The 22,421-nt window shown below is 36.5% G+C and overlaps 2 non-coding genes across 2 annotated transcripts; one reads left to right on the top strand and one right to left on the bottom strand.

Moving 5' to 3' along the window:
* Positions 1–14,600: 14,600 nt before the first annotated feature.
* TRNAC-ACA (transfer RNA cysteine (anticodon ACA)) lies at positions 14,601–14,672 on the bottom strand. The gene has a single exon. It is a non-coding gene; the product is annotated as a tRNA-Cys (tRNA).
* Positions 14,673–18,549: 3,877 nt separating this feature from the next.
* On the top strand, positions 18,550–18,653 carry LOC138430631 (U6 spliceosomal RNA). Its single transcript, XR_011253315.1, has one exon. It is a non-coding gene; the product is annotated as a U6 spliceosomal RNA (small nuclear RNA).
* The last annotated feature ends 3,768 nt before the right edge of the window (positions 18,654–22,421 follow it).

The raw sequence follows: 22,421 nt of genomic DNA on the forward strand, positions 1-22,421 counted from the left end.
TGAGGGAGGTTGAAGGGATATTACAACACTGTTGTAATGACAGGAAGTTCAGGATCAGAGAGAGGCAGCAGTTTGGTGTTTTACTCACGGTACAACACTCCTATTGGTTTGAATATGCAGACAGTTGCAAGATAGCCAATGTCCTAAAATGTGTGTGTGCACGCTGTCACTCAGTCATAGCTGGCTATTTGTGGCCCCCATGGACTGTAGCCCGCCAGGCTCCTCTGCATAAAATGAATCGGAGTCCAAAAAGGGTAGAGTCAGCACCTGACCATCCAGATTCCAGTGCTGCTCACCCTCCGGAGGTGTCTGGGACCAGAGTACCCTCCCAGCAAAAATTCCACACTCTCAGCTCCAATGTATGGTCTTCATTTTTCAGGCTCTTCAACTATTGTTTATCCCCACTTCACTTTAGCATAAATAACCATTATACTAGTAAATGGTAACGTTCCTTTGAGCCCACCCTCGTTTCCACATTAGTCAAATGTATAGTGTCCCCCTTGGCAGCCCTGATGGGACAGATTCCATCCATGCACTATCATCCTGAACAATAATTGTGCAGAAAAATATGTGATAACTCACAACTTGGTATAAACTATTGAGCTTACATTTAGAGAAGATTCTGAATTATACTCCTAGTAGGAGAAATGATTTTCATTAAATCATCTGCATTCTCAGTCTTGTTTCCCCCTTGTTAGCAAGAGATGGCATATAGAAAATGAAAACAGAAAGAAATTATATATATTTTTATGATCTATGCTGTGCTATGCTAAGTCGCTTTAGTCATGTCCAACTCTTTGTGACCCTATGGACTGTAGTCCACCAGGCTCCTCTGTCCATGGCATTCTCCAAGCAAGAATATTGGAATGAGTTGCCAGGCCCTCCTCCAAGGGATCCTCCCAACCTAGGGATTGAACCCTTGTCTCTTATGTCTCTTGCATTGGCAAGTGGGTTCTTTACCACTAGCACCACGTGGGAAGTCCCATATATTATCCATACAAACACAATAAAGTGGGTACCCTTTCACTTCTACAGGGGATCTTCCCAACCCAGGGATTGAACCCAGGTCTCCCACATTGCAGGCAGATTCTTTACCAGCCAAACCACTAAGGAAGTACAAGAAGACTAGAATAGGTAGCCTATCCCTTCTCCAGCAAATCTTCCCAACCCAGGAATCAAAACAGGGTCTCCTGCATTGCAGGAAGATTCGTTACCAATAGCAAACATAGCTTGAAAAGACTACTTTGGTTTTCTGATAAGACCCTATGTATTCCTGTGTGCAATTAACACAGGATTTGCCCAGTAGAGGCTTTGCCTGGCAGACTTTATGAAAACATTAACGTTCAAATGGATCAGAAATAAATTGTATTTTTCTTGTATTATTTCCTAGAAAGGAAATGTTAATTGTGAATATAACATAAAGTTTTACTATCATTACCACATTTTAAGGGACTAAATTGAAAGGAAAAACAAAACACCATTATCTTTCAACTTACTGGACAGTTTCTAGGACATAGTAGGTATTCAAAAACAATTTTTAAAACTCACCTAAAGTAGGCTATGCTTGTGTGTACACATAAGCAGATGTGTTTCCCTGCTGGCTACATTTCTTCAGAAACTTAAGATTTTTCTGAAACACACAAGCAACTAGTGGAAATTAGCCTCATAGACTAATTATTCTCACATAAATATTTTTTTAACTCAGTAGAAAAAGTAGCTCTATTGTTAATTGCTACTAACTTCAGAATTCAGTTATCTTTGACCTCCTCCATAATTCCCCAAATTTTATCTCATTAGCTCTCATTATATTGCCATAAACAGTGCTACCCACTTCCACCCACTTGCATCAACCTGGTGTTCTGGATTTGCAACAGGTACCACCTTTAGAACTCTTAGGCAAGGATTCACTGTGATGATACTAAATGTTGCCTATATGTCATTTCCTACTGAACGTGTTAATGCCTTATTTTTTCTTAATCCATGGACACTGAAATGATAAAGGTATTATTTTCCACATATGTCTTTGATAAATAGTTCAGTATTAGTTTCCTTATTCGAAAATGAGGAAAATAGTACTATCTTTCAGGCTTTTTTCCTCCAGTTAGATGTTATAGTACATATCTGTATATCCCCCACCAAAAACAATGCAAAATATTATTATCATCATTATGATTATTTTTAATATATGTATAAAATATCAGGTTCCTCGAGTGTTAAAACATCTATCAACCTCTAATTTTAGGGTAAGCATTCCAGTGAGGCTGTCCAGAGCCATAACACAGAATCAAGCTGAAAAAGTGTGCAGTTATTACAACCTGAAACTTTGGTCTAATCCTCAGTGCGTCTCCTACATATTGAGTTGATTTGTACCATCTGCTAACACTGGAGGACACAGTTCCTCCCTAGCAGCCTAAATGCATACTTAAGCATTACTCCCAATATTCCCTTATACTGTTTGGGCCAAGGATGGGACTCATACTAACTGATTTCAAGAAAATATAAGCAACAGTAATCAAGACAGTTTTATGTTGGAGAAAAGGTAATGAAACAGAACAACCCAAAGTAAAATCACATTAAATATGGCAAATTAACTTTAGACAAGGTTGGAAGGTTAATACAATGGAGCTAGGATAGTCTTTTCAACAAATGGTACTGGGATGTAAATAAGCAAAAAAATAATAATAAATAAACCTCATCATAATCCTCTTATTTTATAAAATTATAATTCATAATTGATCACAGACCTAACCATACACTTTAAAACTATGGTATACCTTGGAGATATTGAGGGTGCTATTTCAGACCACTTCAATAAAGCAAATACTGCAATAAAGCAAGTCACAAATTTTGTGGTTTCTCAGTGGTTATAAAAGTTATGTTTATACTATATTGTCATCTTTTAAGTATGCAATAGAATTCTGTCTAAAATATTTACATATCTTAATTTAAAAATACTTTATTTAAAAAAATGCTAACTATCCCCTGAGCATTCAACAAGGCATAATGTTTTTGCTAGTGGAGAAATCTGCCTCAGATGTTGATGGCTAGTGACTGATGAGGGTGGTGGATGCTGAAGGCTGGTGTGGCTGTGGCAATTTCTTAAAATGAGACAACAAAGAAGTCTGCCACACTGTCTGACTCGTCCTTTCGGGAATGATTTCTCTGTAGCAGGCAATGCTATTTGACAACATTTTATCCAAAGTGGAACTTCTTTTCAAAATTGAAATCAATGCTCTCAAACCCTTCTGCTGTTTTACCAACTAAATTTATATAATATTCTAAATCATTTGTTGTCATTTTAACAATCCACATAGCATCTTTACTAGGAGTAGATTCCATCTCAAGAAACCACTTTCTTTGCTCATCCATAAGAAGCAACTCCTCATCCGTTAATGTTTTATCATGAGAATGCTTCAATTCAGTCACAGCTTCAGGCCCCACAGCTAAATCTGTTTCTCTTGCTGTTTCTATAATATCTGCAGTCACTTTTTCCACTGAAATTTTGAACACCTCAAAGCTATTCACAGGGGGTAGAATCAACTTCTTCCAAATTCCAGTTAATGTTGATATTTTGACTACTTCTCATGAGCAATAAATGTTCTTAATGGCTTTAAGAATATCAAATAGTTCCCAGAAGGTTTTTAACTCACTTTGCCCAGATGCATTAAGGAATCACTGTCTATGGCAGCTATAGTCTTCTGAGATATATTTCTTAAACAATAAGAATCCCATATAATTTACAGTTTGAATGATTGAATGGTTTTTCTAAATTTTTAATTTTTTATCAAGTTTTCCTTTTAAAGAAAATTAGATTCTCTCTAAAACAAAATAAACACTGTCAAAAAAGAGAAAATCAGATTTGCTCATTGTATAATCTTATCACAGAAATAACTTCTGACTTTTTAGCTTTTATATTTTTGAAGGAGTGTCAGAAGGACATTACATGGATAGTCTCTTTTGTTTAGTATTTTTCTCTGAGTTGGCAAATACATGATAATATTTCTGGTAAGAATAAAAAATTAATTTCTTAAAAGTGGTAATATAAATCCTAGCAATTTGCTCATTTTAGAGTGCATTATGGTATTATTATTTATTTTTTATGACTGGAGTAAAAACTTTCCATTCTCCATTAGGGCTCACAGGTCTGATAATCTGGAATGTGATTAGTATATGTGTTTTATCTATATTAAATGTAACCATTCCTCAGATTTTCTTATAAAGATGTCAAAACAAACCTTCACCAGTTTGGCCACAAAGAATACAACCCATAGCCAGTGTAAGTAGTGAATCCTGGGAATCACAGGATTTTATTTTCCTTGTTAGTCTTGGGCCTATTCTGTTCTCTGGGATCTCTGAGAACTTCCAAGGAAATCTCTAATCCCTTCAAAATGAGTCCTCTAAGACTGCAACATGAAAGGGTGTGGATTCCCAAGCCTGAAAGACTCGACATAGGAAAACACATATCCTTAAATGTGCAGACTGCACAATTCATGAACTGACCAGGCATTAGACGGAGGCTGAGGACTAATTTGTTTTGGGGTTACAGTCTTCATGCAATTTACCTGTTCAGTATGTTAGAAAACCACTCAGTGAAGAAGGAAAATGATCTGTATCTGTCAGACAAAATTGAAACAAATGACAGCTCTCTAGGAACAGAGAATCCTGCCAGGAACTATGTTCATTAACCTACTTCTCAATTGCATCTGTGAGAAGGATTTTATCCACTACTTTGATCAAATCATATACCATATTACAACAATAAATACTAAATCTGGTTCATGTTCATCATTTGATTCATGTTCATACATATATACATATATACACACATGTATACATATGTATATTAACACAAAAATACACACAAACACACATACATATACATGCATATGTGTGTATATATTATATATATACCAGTTTGTATATAAAATAGCATGAAATAAATAAAAATATGGTATCAAAATATATTTAGCTTATCTTCAAGATTCAGTTACTATCACTCCAAATCTACTTTAGTAACCCAAAGTAATTTTAGAAAATATTTTTATACTCTTTAATAATATTTTAAAACACCGTATTAAAAAAAGGTTGGGAATTTTAAAAATTAAAATGAAAATGAAATTTTAAAAGAAGTAAAATTTATATTGAAAGTGTAATTATATCAACAGGACTCTGGAAACTTGAACAAGTGACATGAAAAACATTCTTGAGGTGTTTTTCCATAATGTAAAGGAGCAGGACAAAAATTTGCAGGAAAAGAAACAATACTAAGAATTTAGAACAACCATCCAATCTATAAGTTTTATGGGATTCTTTGGAAGGAACCATCATGGTAAAGAAACTGCCTGCAATGCAGGAGACCTGGGTTTGATCCTTGGGTTGAGAAGATCCCCTGGAGGAGTAGATGGCAACACACTCCACTATTCTTGCCTAGTGAATTCCATGGACAGAGGAGCCTGGTTGGCTACAGACCATGGGGTTGCAAAGAGTTGGACATGACTGAGCAATTATCACTTTCAGTTTGGAAGGAACCATGAAAATTATTAAAGGAGTCATCAAAATACAATAAAGAGTAAGTTAAAATGAAGAACATAATTAGTAGATGTGAAATGAAACTATACAAATATAACAGTGTTGTTATATTACTATTATATTAAATTGATATAGAAAAACTATCCAAATGATGATGATGTCAGGTTTCTAATAATGTAGCAAAACTCGTACTGAACATGGATTTCTTTGCTACAGTGCTGAAAATCAAATGTTAAAAATGCATTTTTTATAATTAAAATGTAATTCTGGTTCTTGTAGTATGGAAGTAATAAGATCTCTTAAGACTGGCTCACTCAGAGAAAACCATTATAAAATCTGAACATAACACAAACAGGTACCTAAAGACACTGGAGCAAGAACAGAAGTAGACAGAATCTTGTGGCTGTACATACTCAAAGGACAGGTATTTTACAAATTGATTTCATGTTATCATAGCTTTTAGATTTGAGCCAAATCATTCAACATGTATGGGAAGCAACAAGGATGTCAATGGGAAAAACCATAATCTTCTGGCCCTGGCTATTCACATCCTCTAAGAAGTAGGAGAAACCTGGAAGGTAAAGAGACAGAGAAGGGATGTCCTAATTCTATCTAGAGATATCTCTGAACCACACACATGGAGGAAACTCAAAGCAACTTGGTTGAAAACAAAACTTCTGAATTAAAATGAGACCAGTAGGCCAAGAAACAACATTTGCCATCCTCTTAGGACAAAAATCACAGAATTCAGATTATCCAAGCTTAGCATACAAGAAAACTGCCCAACATACAAAACCTAGGAATTTGGAACATATTTTCAAGAGCAAAGAAAATCAACTGAGACTGACTCAGAGATGCTCAAACTGTTAGAACTAGCAGCCAAGATTTTTAAAGTGATTATTACAACTATCCTCAGTAAAGTGAAACAAAATGTACTTTCAAAGAACAAAAAGGTAGGGGATCTCAGCAGAGAAACAGAAAAAACAAATTCACAAAAAATAAAAAATAAAATTGCTAGTTTAGAACAATCAAGGCATTATCTACAATAACAGCCATATGTAAGTGGCATAGGCAAGAGTAAGGAAACTTGATAGATCAATAGGAAATATTTAATGTCAATAACAAAGAAAAAAGATTCTGAAGGGTGAATCTTAAGCACTTTTCAGATGATATTAAATGGTTGAAAATATATACAACCAGAGATCCATAAATAGGGTAGAGAAAAAATAGTGTAGAAAAATATTTGGAAAACAATGGCTGAAAAATTCCCAAATTTGATAAAAGACAGAAACTAGTCAATTGGAGCAAGCATACAGAAGTCACACCAAGCCAGAAGCCACATTGTAGTCATATTTTGAAAGCTAAGTATAAAAATCACCTAGAGAAACAGCACATTACATGCAAGGGGACAATGATATATCAACAACTGACTTCTCAGAGACTATGGAGAAAGGAAGAGAGATTGAAACAACATCTTTAAAGGGTTCCCCAAAAAGGTTCACCTGGTAATCAATGTCCAGCAAAACTATTCTTACAGAGTGAAGCTGATGTGGAGGCATATTTAGTTTAAAGAGAATTTACTGCCAGGAGATATAAACTGTAAGATATGTTAAAGAATTTCTTCAAATTGAAGGAAAAGGTTACTTAATAGAAACCTGGATTCTGAGAAAAGAATCAAATGCACTGGGAATGGTAAATATTTGAATAAATGCAAAACAAACTTATTTTTTATTTCTTAATTTTCATATAGTTCATATAATTAAAAAAATTGCAATATTGTCTCAAGGACGTTATCACATATGTATACGTGAAATACATAAAGCAACTCTATATAGAGAGCTGAAATATTTTAATATTTTATGTAAAATAAATCAATATTCACTGTAAATGAATTGTAGAAAAATTGAGGATGTATATTTTAATCCCTGCAGCAACTACAAAAACATAAAGCAAAGGACAACAAAAGAGCCACTGGGAAAATTAAAACTGAGTATCAGTATATATTCAAATAATTAAAAAATTAAAGAATAGAAAGAAAAAGTAAATTTACAAGAGAAAATAAGAAATAAAATGATAGATTACTCAACTAAATCATTGATTATGTTAGAAATTAATGGAGTAAACCACATGCATGTCCCCAATAAGAGTTTCAAAACATATGATGCAAAACTGACAAAACTAACTTAAAAATTAGACCACCCCATAGTATTATGTATCTTTTAACATCACGCCAACAATTCATAAACTGAGACATGAAAACTGAAGCAAAAAAAAAAAAAAAGATGACCAGAACATCCCTACCAAATTCATTGATATAGTTAATATTTATAGAACATGACATCCAACTGCATCTGAATATACATTCAAGGCACATAATTATTTTACCATGGTAAACTATATGTTGATATATAAAACAAATAAAAATATATTTTAGAAAGCATATTCTCTGAATATAGAATTAAATTGGAAAAACCAATTAGCAAAAGCTTCAAATAAGCAGATATTGAACAACATTCTTCTGAATGATTTATAAGTGAAAAGAGAAATATCAAAAGTAATTAAAAGTGTTTTACAGTGAACAATAATGAATATATACCATATCTACATTTCTGGAGTGCTGCTATAGCTGTACATATAGGGAAAGTTTTATTTTGAAATATGTATATTACAAAATGTAAATTTAGTGATATAAGGTGCTATTTTAAGAAATTAGAATAAAAGTGAAACATTAAATAAAACATAAATATAAATAAATTATCCAAATTTATCTAAGTACATGATTAAAGTTAGTGAATTTTACTTAAATACATAAATTGCATTTCAATAAAGCTGGAGGAGAAGAAAACAAAAACCAAAAAGGCTACATGCTGTAGAAAAATGAATGTATGAAAAAGAAAATATACCCACAGAAATAGCTGCAATTTCATTGCACATAAATGCAATACTTTATTATTTCACTTTATGCTTGTTAGGACTTTCAATGTTTGTATATATTAAGATAAACAGTAATATGTATTTCTCTGTATAAATATGTTCTAAATATTATGCAATATTTAAAGATATTTAATAGCAATGAACACAGTGGAAAAAAGTCTAAAATTATAAAAATAAGATAATTTTCCTATGACTTATTACAGTTATCTGACAAATCAGTTGAAATTAATAACTCAAAGATATGGAACAAATGGCATATGCTTCCCTTCTTTGCCAACCCTAGAAAACTAGAAAAAGTATTGTTTGTAATATGGTCTTCACCATCCAATGAAATGCCTTTACTTGCTCAGCTTCATGACCACTTAAAAAAACAGATCATGCTTCTCTCTTCAGCATTTATTAACAAAAAATTCAAACTTTTTATATACTTAGTGCATTGTGTCTCTAGAATTACTAATTCTAAAGAAAGGTTTTCCAAGCAGAAGTAATTGTGCAGAGCAGCATAATGAACACTGTCATTCCAAAGAAATTTGAGAAATAGTTTTCTGAAGCTTCAAATCGAATGACCTGAGTTAACTTTGTTTTCATATTGGTAAATTTATCATTTGTCAGCAGACTTTTTAGAATCTTTTTTTAAGTACCCGTCAAACTGTATGGTTTACCTATGAATATAAAAAGCAAAACACTACACTTAATATATTTTCAACTACAGTAATAATTTAAGCAAAATTATTGCATGAAAAGTATCCAAATAATAAACTGAGTCTAAAAGATGGCATGCTAATGTTCCTGAGGGCTTCCCTCACAGCTCAGTTGGTAAAGAATCTGCATGTAATACAGGAGACCCCTGTTCAATTTCTGGGTCAGGAAGATCCCCTGGTGAAGGGATAGGCTACCCACTCCAGTATTCTTGGGCTTCCCTGGTGGCTCAGCTGGTAAAGAATCTGCCTGCAATGCAGGAGACCTGGGTTTGATCCCTGGGTTGGGAAGATCCCCTGGAGAAGGGAAAGGCTACCCACTCCAGTATTCTGGCCTAGAGAATTCCACGGACTCTATAGTCCTTGGGGTCACAGAGTGGGACTCGACTGAGTGAATGTTACTGAAGTGTGAATAAGCTTTATTAAGTGTTGGAATGCGTACTTTACTTGACGTGTCTGTAGTACTGAACATTTAAAGGGCACTTTAAACTTTTGTTTTTTGTTTCTAAGCACTGTTGTGGTATTTCAGGTAAAGTCTACCAGAAACCAAAATATATTTTTTTTCCACTGCCAGAGTTGTCCATATCAATAATTCTGCTTAATCTTCTAAGAGAGAGCATTGTCTGAGATTGCTACTGGTTGGCTCTCTGACAAATGGGCATTTCCACACAGAGCAATAAACTGCAAAATATCTGACTGTTCATTCACCAGTCAAAAATCTTCCTGACAGATAGCACCCAAACAGTATTGGAGGCCAAACAAGAATATACATGGCTTTAACAAGCTGAGGGAGAATGCCATGATTCACATCCAAGGTCTTTCCGCAGTTTGCTTCTTCCATTAGCAAGGTACAGGACTTGGTGCTACTCCTCTGGAATACCAAATGCACGAGAATGGTGAGCCTGCTGTGATTTTCATCCATGAAACTTAGATGAAAGCTGAACTCAGTTGTCTGGATAAATTTACACAGGATGGCCAGCTGCAAAGCAGCCTAACTGGTAGAGGTCAAATGATAGGCACCTTTAAACATTCTTCCAAAGAAAGAAAAATCCCACACAATGCTGACCATTCAAGGAGAAATAACCTTTATGTAAAAGTCTTGTTTGAAAAAGCACCTTTCCTAAATCTAAGGGTCTTCCTGCAGAAAAAGCAAAAGCTTGACAAAAAGAGTATATTACAATCTGATCCTTGAGACTTCATCTAAAATTGATGTCTGGTTAATGGAGTGGTTTAGGAATTTTAGTTTTTAGTTCTTTCGAGACAGAGAGCTTCCCACTGGATTGAGATTCTTTGTTGCTGTAGCTTTATACTCATTCCACACTGTATGGAAATGTTTGTGGGCTATATAGGTGGTTGAAATAGGGAGTCATCATATTAATGGGTTGGAAAAAATAACTTGTGGTGAGCTTAAGATCCTTGATCTACAACTTGGTAGCCTTCTATGAGATTCAACTTTCTCCTCTTCAGTAGTAAATCTATGACATTGATCTTGGAGGATGTTGGAGAAATTTAAGACTTGGTGTAACATCCTTCTCAAATAGAAGACCCTCATTGTTGTGCCAATTGCCTTCTCCCTTTACTTTTCTCAGAACAGATTCTAAGCCCCAGATAGTCAAGTTGAAATTCTTCTTTATTGGTTTTATCATTTAGCCCCATTTTATCCTTTTATCTCATCCACTTGATTTATATAATCTTTTATATTCATTGTTTTTATATTCATTTTACAATCCTATTTTAATAACCCTATTTAGTAGTCCTATTTTAATCCTCCATTCCTACACACACACAAATAATTCCCCCCCCACCCCCAAACAGACACACATCAATACATACCAACACATAAATCCAGCCAGGATACCTGATTTACAACGGAAGTTCATCTTTCCCATTTTCTAGGTTGAAGCCTTTCTTAATCAAAGGATTTCACATGAAGAGTCCAGCTTTGATTAGTTCCCACAATATATGGCTTGTAATCAACTTATAACCAGTTCCAACAGACTCTATTTTTTTTACATATCTTCTATTTTATTTCTTGTATGATAACAACACTTCTCCCACCTTATAAACTCAAGGTGCATATGTACCACAGCTTTCTTATCCATTCATCTGCTGATGGACATCTAGGCTGTTTCCATGTCCTGTGGATGGTCCTAAACAACCTAGATGTCCACCAGCAGATGAATGGATAAGAAAGCTATAGTACATATACACAATGGACTATTACTCAGCCATTAAAAAGAATACATTTGAATCAGTTCTAATGAGATGGATGAAACTGGAGCCAATTATACAGAGTGAAGTAAGCCAGAAAGAAAAACACCAATACAGTATACTAACACATATATATGGAATTTAGAAAGATGGTAATGATAACCCTGTATGTGAGACAGCAAAAGAGACACAGATGTAAAAACGGACTTTTGGACTCTGAGGGAGAGGGAGAGGGTGGGATGATTTGGGAGGATGGCACTGAAACATGCATACTATCATGTAAGAAACAAATCGCCAGTCTATGTTCAATGCAGGATACAGGATGCTTGGGGCTGGTGCACAGGGATGATCCAGAGAGATGATATGGGGTGGGAGGTGGGAGGGGAGTTCAGGATTGGGAACTCATGTACACCCATGGTGGATTCATGTCAATGTATGGCAAAAGCAATATAGTATTGCAAAGTAAAATAAAGTAAAAATAAAAATTAAAAATAGAAAAAAATAAACTCAAGGTGCGTTGACTAATGAATTTTTTAAAATATATAATCCACTTCTTGGCAGAGGTTTTAATGCTTATACCATGCAGTTTTTCCATCTTCTTTATGATTAAAAATGGCTTAGAAAATGACTGCTCTGTTAGCCCAGGCCCCCAAAAGAGGGCAATGATGATAACACAGATTGGAGGCCCAACCAACTATCAATGAAACATATCACAAACAGGAAATAAGTATTTCTAGGCCAAAGAAATTTGGGATATTCTTTATCACTATAGCTTAATCTACCTTACAGGAGTGGTATACTATTCCAGCCTGAACTAGATTGTTTAAGTATTTAGATTTCAGGCTTGTTTCCTGTTCTGTAATATAATTTCTATAAGCTTTTCTAATATGAGAGCTTCCCTGGTGGCTCAGATGGCAAAGCGTCTGCCTGCAATGTGGGAGACCCGGGTTCGATCCCTGGGTTGGGAAGATCTCCTGGAGAAGGAAATGGAAACCCACTCCAGTATTCTTGCCTGGAGAATCCCACAGATGGAGGAGCCTAGTAGGCTACAGTCCATAGGGTCGCAAAGAGTCGGACATGATGGAGCGACTTCACTTTCACTTTCAATTTTCTAATATGATAATAATTTCACTTGACTGGATCAGTTTTATAATTTCAGTTCCACACTAACAGACTATAGGTCTATCCTTGATTATAATTTGTTGGATTTCTATACTGAATTTGCCATGGGTTTTCCATCAGTATAATCCTCCCATCTGTTGCAAAACCATTGATTCATCCTGGGTATCTTAATGATAATTGCTTTCATAACCTGTGATCTGATAATGCCACCCCTCCTTATGCAAAAGACTTGATACCCTTAGCCCTAGTGTCTTTTTTCAGCAGCATCATCTGGATGGAGTTCCCCTACTGTCTATTCAGCTGCTATTGCTAGGCAAGATTTGCTTTCTATGTCACTCCCAGTCTATAATAAAATGAGTAACTTTGACTAAACCACACTTTGATCAATAATGAAATGTCCACTCTGAGTTACTGACTTTGTAACATTATCATTTTGAACTTTAATTCTGATTATCTTGTGATTTTTGTGAGCATTTAATAAAACATGTTGCATTAGATATTTTGACTAATTGTGTGTGCCAGGTTCATCTATCTCAGGGGGGCTAGGAAAATGATTCGGAAAAGTAAATGCAAATTTTTTACCACTTCTGTATGTGTCTGTATGCACACATCCATTCATTGCTTAGAGCTAAGTGAATTGCCTTCTCAATATATATTTTTCCTTGATCCTGTGGTTGATAAGAAATGAATCATTACATTTTGGAGGGAAAGAATACTGTTTCCTGAATAATTTTCAGAATTTTATAATCCACTCAAAGAATAAAATGTCTGTAGAGTGCCCAAATACCATTATTCTCCAGTAATCTGCAGTAGCCCTCTCTTCTGACACTCAATTTTTTTTTTTAAATATTGGGAAACCATATTAATAATCCAATACAGTAATTATCTACTCACCACCAATTAAACTGCACCCAAAGTCATCGGCTTTATGGCATCGAGGCAGGTCTCTAGAAAGTCTGTGTGTAGTGGACTCCTGACATTTCGTCTGTGTCCACACCTCTTGGTCCAATTCTGCCTACTCTCACACTTAATACCTATTATGGACTGAATGCTTGTGTCTCCCCAAAACTTTCATGTTGAAGCATAAGTCCCAATGCAATAATATTTGGCAATAGGTCCTTTGGGAATTGAGTAGTTCATGCAGGCTCCACCCTCATAATGGAAAAGTGCCCTTTAAGAGATACCCCAGGGAGATTTCCTGTTCCTTCCTCCACATAAGGATACAGAGAGAAGATGGCTATCTCAAAACCATGTGGTGAGACCTCACCAGACCCTGAACCTGCCATGCCTTGATCCTGGACTTCTCAGCTTCCAGACCTATTAGAAATACATTCCTCCCAGTTTATGGTATTTTTGTAATAGAAGGCAGTGGCATCCCACTCCAGTACTCTTGCCTGGAAAATCCCATGGATGGAGGAGCCTGGTAGGCTGCACCTCATGGGGTCGCTGAGGGTCGGACATGACTGAGTGACTTCACTTTCACTTTTCACTTTCATGCATTGGAGAAGGAAAAGGCAACCCACTCCAGTGTTCTTGCCTGGAGAATCCCAGGGACAGGGGAGCCTGGTGGGCTGCCGTCTCTGGGGTAGCACAGAGTAGGACATGACTGAAGCGACCTAGCAGCATTAGCAGCAGCAGCTTGAACAAAGACAGTGACCAATCATTGGTTTGTGCTTGGACTCTAGTTCAATCCTCTTATCAGTAAAATCACCAATCCTCAGATCCCTTCCAGAGAGGAACAAGCTTTCCAAACTCATGTTCACCTACACCAACCACAAGGGCAATTCCTCAACTTTGAGCACACCAATCATGGCAGTCATGCTGCCCTCTGCCCCCTACTTCTGGTAGGAAACAGGGAAAATGCTTTAGTGAGGAGATGAATCTGAAGTCCAGGAAAATGTCAAGCAATTTCCTTCATAAAAAAGTCACATAACACTGAGGCCCAAAGATCAACAAAAGTGAAGTGAAGTGAAGTGAAGTGAAATCGCTCAGTCGTGTCCGACTCTTTGCGACCCCATGGACTGTAGCCTAACTGGGCTCCTCCCTCCATGGGATTTTCCAGGCAAGAAAACTGGAGTGGGTTGCCATTTCCTTCTCCAGGGGAATTTCCCAACCCAGGGATCGAACCTGGGTCTTCTGCATTGTAGGCAGATGCTTTACCATCTGAGCCACAAGGGAAGCCCCAGAGATCAACAAGGTGTACATTATCATACAGAAAATAACTAGGAGAGAACTGCTTGACTCATAAGGCCTTGCTGCTACTGCTGCTGCTGCTAAGTCGCTTCAGTCATGTCCGACTCTGTGCGACCCCAGAGACGGCAGCCCACCAGGCTCCCCCATCCCTGGGATTCTCCAGGCAAGAGCACTGGAGTGGGTTGCCATTTCCTTCTCCAATGCATGAAAGTGAAAAGTGAAAGTGAAGTCACTCAGTCGTGTCCGACCCTCAGTGACCCCATGGAGTGCAGCCTACCAGGCTCCTCCGTCCATGGGATTTTCCAGGCAAGAGTACTGGAGTGGGGTGCCACTGCCTTCTCCACATAAGGCCGTAAGTACTTATAAAGAAATTGTGTTTGTTTTTATACATAGGAAAGAGTAAAGCAAATGAATAGTTGCTTGTAGCCTTCTGTCTCAAGCAATAAACTAACTGAAGAAGATTAAGAGAGAGAGAGAATGGTAACAGATTTCAGGAGATAAATAATGACATAATTTTTAGGGTGAACATTGGTAAATGTTGAGGATTATTAAGGAGAATAATAATCTCCCTATTAGTAATGGAGAGTGGTAGCCTGGTCGGAACAGAATAAGCATTCTAGACCCCTAAGCCACAATTTCCATTTCCATTCGTCATCCACTGCAATGCCAGGAATCACTGTTTCTTAATAAATTTCACTATTGCAGAAGTGCTATTGTGGGATGATGACTGACAGAGAGATGTCAAGAGAAGCGCAAATATGGAGTTGGATGGCAGACAGTTTGATTTTACACATGCATCATGCTTCCCATTTCTCTCCCAAATCACCATAGTGATTTATGATTGTACCTCATAGAAGTACCTTTAAGAAATGAAGGTTTGACGAAGCCTGAGCAACACCCTGTGTGTTATCCTCTTGAAGATGTTAGACTGCCCTAAAATTTAATTGTTACTGGAGACTCTGGCAATGAGCCCAACCTATTTCTAAGGGTTTTATTGTGAAGCCTGGTAACTGAGGGGTCATCTTGGGCATGCCTGGGCTTGGCTATTAGACAATATCTAGGCTCCAGCTGTCCCCAAAAGTGCATTCAATCAGTCCATTCCCTTGGTCTTCTTCAGTTTGAAAGGTAATGATACTGAGATTGGTCTAGAGACAATGAGTTAACATTTATTTCCTTATATTTTTGTCCTAGAAAAATGCCATGTCTTGATTTAATGTTATTTATAATTCCAAAATGAGTTAAAGTCATGACTGAAAAAAAAGATGATTTTAGAATAAAATTTATGTCAGTAGACACAAGCAGGCCATATCTAAGGCTGGGGCAATCTTTAAAAAAATGCAAGTGATATAGTTTAGAAATCTCCTTCCTTGAGTGAGCGTGTGTGTGTATGTGTATGTGTGTGGGTACATATGAGAAAGAATGAGAGAGAGAAAAGACTCTTCCAAGACTTACGGAACTTCTATACTCATAGAAGTATCCATACTTTCAGTTATTTCCCATGTGGAGAGCACAGACTCTTTGTTAGGCCAGAAAAGGTTTATTTCAATGTCTTCCTATATTTCCCAAGCAACCCCCTACCCAACCCCCTATATGTATACTTGTCTGGGCCTCAGAGAGCTACTATATATTTCCAGAGTAAGTCAGATCACGGAAGCAAAAAAATCAGAAATAAAATTAATTTTTTGCATTGCTATTGGGGTAGTAAAACTTAAAAGCACAAGGAATTTAAAAGATGAATAAGTTATTTCTTGTTTCAGCTCCCACATGTAAAAAGCATAGAAGTTGTTACTCCTATCCTTGCAATAAGAAATAGCAAGACAAAGTGAAAGTCAATTAAAAAAAAAAAACCTGTCAGAGAAAAGAGAAAATTCAATTATTATCTAAAAACTGTTAGAGAAAAGACATCACAGGACAAACTATTACCCCAACAGTTAGAGTCAATTACATTCAGAAGGTTACAGCACCCAAGACTCCCCCACCTGATGCCATAAGCAAATAGGACCAAGTATTATTGGTACTTTTGATAAATGGTAGAAGGTGAGTGAGGACTAGCGTAAGAGTAAGAAGGTGCTGGGCACCACCGTTGTGTGAGGATTCTCACACTTTCAGGTGCTTTTCTTCAGAATTCTCACCAGGTTCTCCCACATAGGATCTAAGAAAACGTCCCACATGAACCTGAGATGGGATGAGAAGGACAGCCATTGCAAACTCCCACTCAGACCATCCCTTCTATCAAAGGCTTAGTCTCCAGAGGGATGCTAGAAGGAACTTAAACTAATTTGAACCAGAGAGCAACTCTGAAATCCTTTTTTTTTTTCCCCAGTTGTTTCACATCTGTTTCACTTCAGATACATCCACCCTTTCTGACTCACCTCAGCAAAAATAATTAAATAAAATTCAGAGTCAACAGAAAACAGGATTCAAAAAAGTAGACTGAGAATGTTGTCTCTAGAGAAAGGGGACAGGGAAGAAAAGGAGTTGCCAAAGTGTCCTTTAAGAGGCGAATGGATAATCAGAGTGTAATACATCCATCCATACTGTGAAATGGAGAAGGAAATGGCAACCCACTCCAGTGTTCTTGCCTGGAGAATCCCAGGGACAGAGGAGCCTGGTGGGCTGCCATCTATGGGGTCTCACAGAGTCGGACACGACTGAAGCGACTTAGCAGCAGCAGCATACTGTAAAAACTATTCAGTAATAAAAAAGAAGCCATCAAGTTACTCAAAGACATAGATGACTCTTAAATACATATAGATAAACATAAGAAGCAAGAATGAGAAGGTTGCATACCCTATGATTCCATAATGTGACATTTTTGGGGAAGGTAAAACTAGAGATATAAAACATATCAGTGACTGCCACAAGTTTAGGGAGTGGGGAGGGTAGAACAGGTAAAAACAAGGAACTTTTTAGAAGCAGAAACTAACCATGAAATTAGACATGCAACTCTTCTCTGTGGTATCGCAGTGGTGAATACACGACACATTCTGTTTTTCAAAATTCATAGATTTTCACAGCATAAAAGTGAGACCTAATGCATGTAAAAAAAAAGACAAAATAGAATTCTAAACAGAAACTGTCACAAGAGACAAAAGACATTATATAATTCCATAAAGGTCAATTTACTGGGAAAGTGTGTCTATGAAACACGTGTGTGTGTGCACATGCACACACACATGTATAAACATATATCTTTAATATACATATATGTATTTTACATATATGTGTATAAACATATATCTTTTATATACATATATTTTTTTACATATATGTATATAAAATATCAGAGAACTCAAATATATAAAGCAAACCTTAAAAACAACTAAAGTGAGAAATAACAAAACAATAATAGTAGGGAACTCCAGCGCCTCACTTTCAGTTATGGGTAGTACAGCCATATTGAAGATCAGTAAGCAAATAAAACACTTGAAAAACACTAGAGACCAGCATGAACCAACAGACATATAAAGAACACTTCACCCAACAAGAGCAGAGCTCACATTCTTCTCCAGTGAACATGGAATAACCTCTAAGACAGATCACATGTTGGGCCACAAAATAAGTCTTTACAAAGTTCAGAAGACCGAAATCAAGCAAATTATCTTTTCTAACTACAATGGAATGAACCTAGAAATTAACCGCTGAAGGAAAACCAACAAATGCATGGTAATTAAATAATTCAGTCTTAAATAATGAATGATCCATAGAAGAACATACAAGGGAATTTAGAAAATTATCTCAAGACAAATGAAAACAAAAAAACACAACATTAAAAAAAAAAAAAACTTTGGGGATACAACAAAAGCAGTACAAAGAATCTAGAGTAGAAAATGCTTGCATTAAAAAAAAAAACAAAAACACAGTGCTCGCTTCGGCAGCACATATACTAAAATTGGAATGATATAGAGATTAGCATGGCCCCTGAGCAAGGATGACACGCAAATTAGTGGAGCATTCCATATTTTTTAAGAAAAAAGAAGCAATTATTCATATAAATGTGGGAGGAGAACTCCTCCTAACCAATCATCTAAATGAAATCATATCTTATAGCCAAGAGAAGAGATGGTGTTAAGTGGAAAATACAAATCTGGGGGAAAAATTCTTCTTCTGGCCAATGAGAGATTTGCTGTTCCAGAAATATTCTTTAATCCTTCTGATAAAGGCATTCATGAAATGCAGATTCCAGAAGCTATTGTCTATTCAATTCAGAATTTACCTGAAGAAATGCAGCCACATTTTTTTGCAGGAGGAAATTCCCTTTACCCAGGATTTAGGGATCAAGTTTACTCAGAAGTTCGATGTCTCACTCCAATAGATTATGATGTTTCTGTTGTGCTGCCTGAAGACCCATTATTTATGCCTGGGAAGGTGGAAAATTTATATCAGAAAATGACGATTTTGATGATATGGTGGTAACAAGAGAAGATTATGAAGAAAATGGACATAGCGTCTCTCCATAGAAAAATTTGATATTTAAGAAACATTTCTGGAAGTTCTGACTATGCCAAAGGTTTAATTTTCAGTGTCTTTTTAAAGCAAGTTATGGACCTGAGTTACCTTTCATCCTAAGGTAATATCTTGAACTTATATAATTACTTTGATCCATGGCTAATTTTCGAAGGTTTCTTAGCTAGGCTACTAAGTAAACTGTAACTCACCCCATATTTTCATTTAGGAGTAGACTTACTATAACAATGCTTATGCTGCTTCTGAGAGTAAGTTATCTTTCATTAAAAGATGAAAGAGTGCATGTAATTTAATTCTTTATAGCCAAAAGCACAAAATTAACTGTCTCACTAGTCTGGTTTCCTTAGAAGGTAGATTTGTGTGATTGACTCAGAATTGACCAGAGTGTGTTCAGGCTGATACAGTTTCTCTCTTTTAGAACTAAGTATATTATTTTTAAATTGTCATTTTTATTTATATATACTAAAGTTGGAAAAACTAAAAAAAAAAAAAAAACTCAAATCAATAACCTAACTTTATACTTCAAAGAACTAAACAAGAAAAAGTAAAGCTAAAGTTAGCAGAAGGAAGAAAATAATAATTAAAATGGAGCTAAATGAAATAGAGAAGAGACAATCAAGAGGAAAAGAATCAACCGAATTAATACCTGGTTTTTTATAAAAGATAAAATCAACAAAATTTTACCTAAAGAGAAAGAGGATATTCAAATAGTGAAAATTAGAACTGTAAAAGGATATACATTACAACTGATGTCACAGAAATAAAAAACATTATGAGATTACTATGAACAATTACACCTCCAACAAATTGGTTGATCTCAAGATTGCTGGGAGAAATATCAATAACCTCAAATATGCAGATGACACCACCCTTATGGCACCCTTTTTTTTTTTTTCCTTAAAAAGCTTCTTGATGAAAGTGAAAGAGGAGAGTGAAAAAGTTGGCTTAAAGCTCAACATTCAGAAAACAAAGATCATGGCCTCTGGTCCCATCACTTCATGGGAAATAGATGGGGAAACAGTAGAAACAGTGTCAGACTTTATTTTGGGGGGCTCAAAAATCACTGCAGATGGTGACTGCAGCCATGAAATTAAAAGACGCTTACTCCTTGGAAGAAAAGTAATGACCAACCTAGATAGTATATTGAAAAGCAGAGACATTACTTTGCCGACTAAGGTCCGTCTAGTCAAGGCTATGGTTTTTCCAGTGGTCATGTATGGATGTGAGAGTTGGACTGTGAAGAAGGCTGAGCACCGAAGAATTGATGCTTTTGAACTGTGGTGTTGGAGAAGACTCTTGAGGGTCCTTGGACTGCAAGGAGATCCAGCCAGTCCATTCTGAAGGAGATCAGCCCTGGGATTTCTTTGGAAGGAATGATGCTAAAGCTGAAGCTTCAGTACTTTGGCCACCTCATGCGAAGAATTGACTCACTGGAAAAGACTCTGATGCTGGGAGAGATTGGGGGCAGGAGGAGAAGGGGACGACCGAGGATGAGATGGCTGGATGGCATCACGGACTTGATGGATGTGAGTCTGAGTGAACTCCGGGAGATGGTGATGGACAGGGAGGCCTGGCGTGCTGCGATTCATGGGGTCGCAAAGAGTCGGACACAACTGAGCGACTGAACTGAACTGAACTGAATAGAAATGGATAAATTCTTAGAAGCATACAACTGATCAAGTCTGAATCATGAAGAGACAAACAGTTTCAAAAGATCTATAACTAGCTAAGAGATTTAAGCAGTATTCAAAACCTTCTGACAAAGAAAAACCCAGGTAACTTCACTGGAGAATTCTATCAACTATTTAGAGAAGAATTAATACCAGTCTTCCTCACAGTCTTCAAAAGTATCAAAACAGGAAGGAACACTTTCAAACTCATCCTGAAAATATTAATAGCAGGGAATGTTTAGATGACAACATATACTAGTTACTAGTAATACTATTTTGCCAGGAGTAAACTTATTTGAAAATAAGAAATTGTTTGGAAATTTTCTGAATTATATGGGTGTGACTTTGATGTTCTGCTAATGTATTCAGATATTTGAAAACAGGACACATGTGTTATTTAGGGTTGTGCACGTGTGTGTGCCTGGTCACTCAGTCATGTCCCACTTTTGCAACCCTGAAGACTGTAACAAGCCAGGTTCCTCTGTCCATGACATTCTCCAGGCAAGAATACTGGACTAGGTGCCGTTTCCCCCTCCAGGGGATCTTCCTGACCCAGGGATCAAGCCTAAGTATTTTGCATCTTCTGCATCGGGAGGCAGATTCTTTATCATTGCACCAATTTAGGGTTAGATTACTCTACCTTTGGAAGTACAGTTATAGCTGTAATAGATACAGGGAAAGACACCTTCAGGCTGAAGCTACTGAACAACACTAGCTCCCAACAAGATATACTTTCTGAGAGAGAGCTGAGTAAAATATTGGGGAGAAGACTGCTGAGCTGCAAATTTTTTTTTTTAATTTTCTGGATAGGGAAATGGTCTTTCACTTTATACTTTAATTTTGCCAGGAATTTGATCATGTTACCCATATTGTTCAAATTTGGGCTGTTTCTGCAGGCAAAATATTTGTGTTATGTTGTCACATGGAGCTCACCACCTAACTCTCCAGTAAGCAGGGTTGAAGTGAACAACAGTGTGCTAGGTGAGTATTTGACCTGGCATACAGTTTAGGCTTGGATTTAACTGTTAGCTCTCTGACAGAGTTCACCGTTACCCATCACACTAGATGAAGATTTAAAATGAAGAAGAAACATGCTCATACAGAGAGAAAGCAACTTTGTTCCTTATCTTTTCCTCCAGTGGTCAGCTGCCTCTCTGATGTTCAAAGACTTAAGTCTTAAGCGAAACCAGTGAGTTAAGAGAGAACAGACCAACAATGCAAGGTAACATAAGAAGAAGAATACATTTTTTGAGAGACCACTTGGGTTCAAGCCTTTCCTATGTACCAGTTGTGTGACTGTGAAGTACATCACTTAATCCTGGGAAATCACATTTTATCATCTTTATAATAATGATATATATCAGCACTTACCTCAAACTATCTTCATAAGCCTTTAATGAATAATATATGAAAAGTATTTATCTTGGTGTCTGATACATAGTTTCAATAAAATCAGCTGCCACCACCATTATTATTTTTAACCACAGCATATAGTCATGCATTAGACTCACCCTCTACTCATGTCTTGCCTAGCTTTCCTTATATCCAAATCATCCTAATTTTGTGCCTAGCACATTCATGATTTCTGTTTTCTCCT

Source organism: Ovis canadensis, chromosome 25, assembly GCF_042477335.2.
Source record: "Ovis canadensis isolate MfBH-ARS-UI-01 breed Bighorn chromosome 25, ARS-UI_OviCan_v2, whole genome shotgun sequence".
NCBI classification, from domain to species: Eukaryota; Metazoa; Chordata; class Mammalia; order Artiodactyla; family Bovidae; genus Ovis; species Ovis canadensis.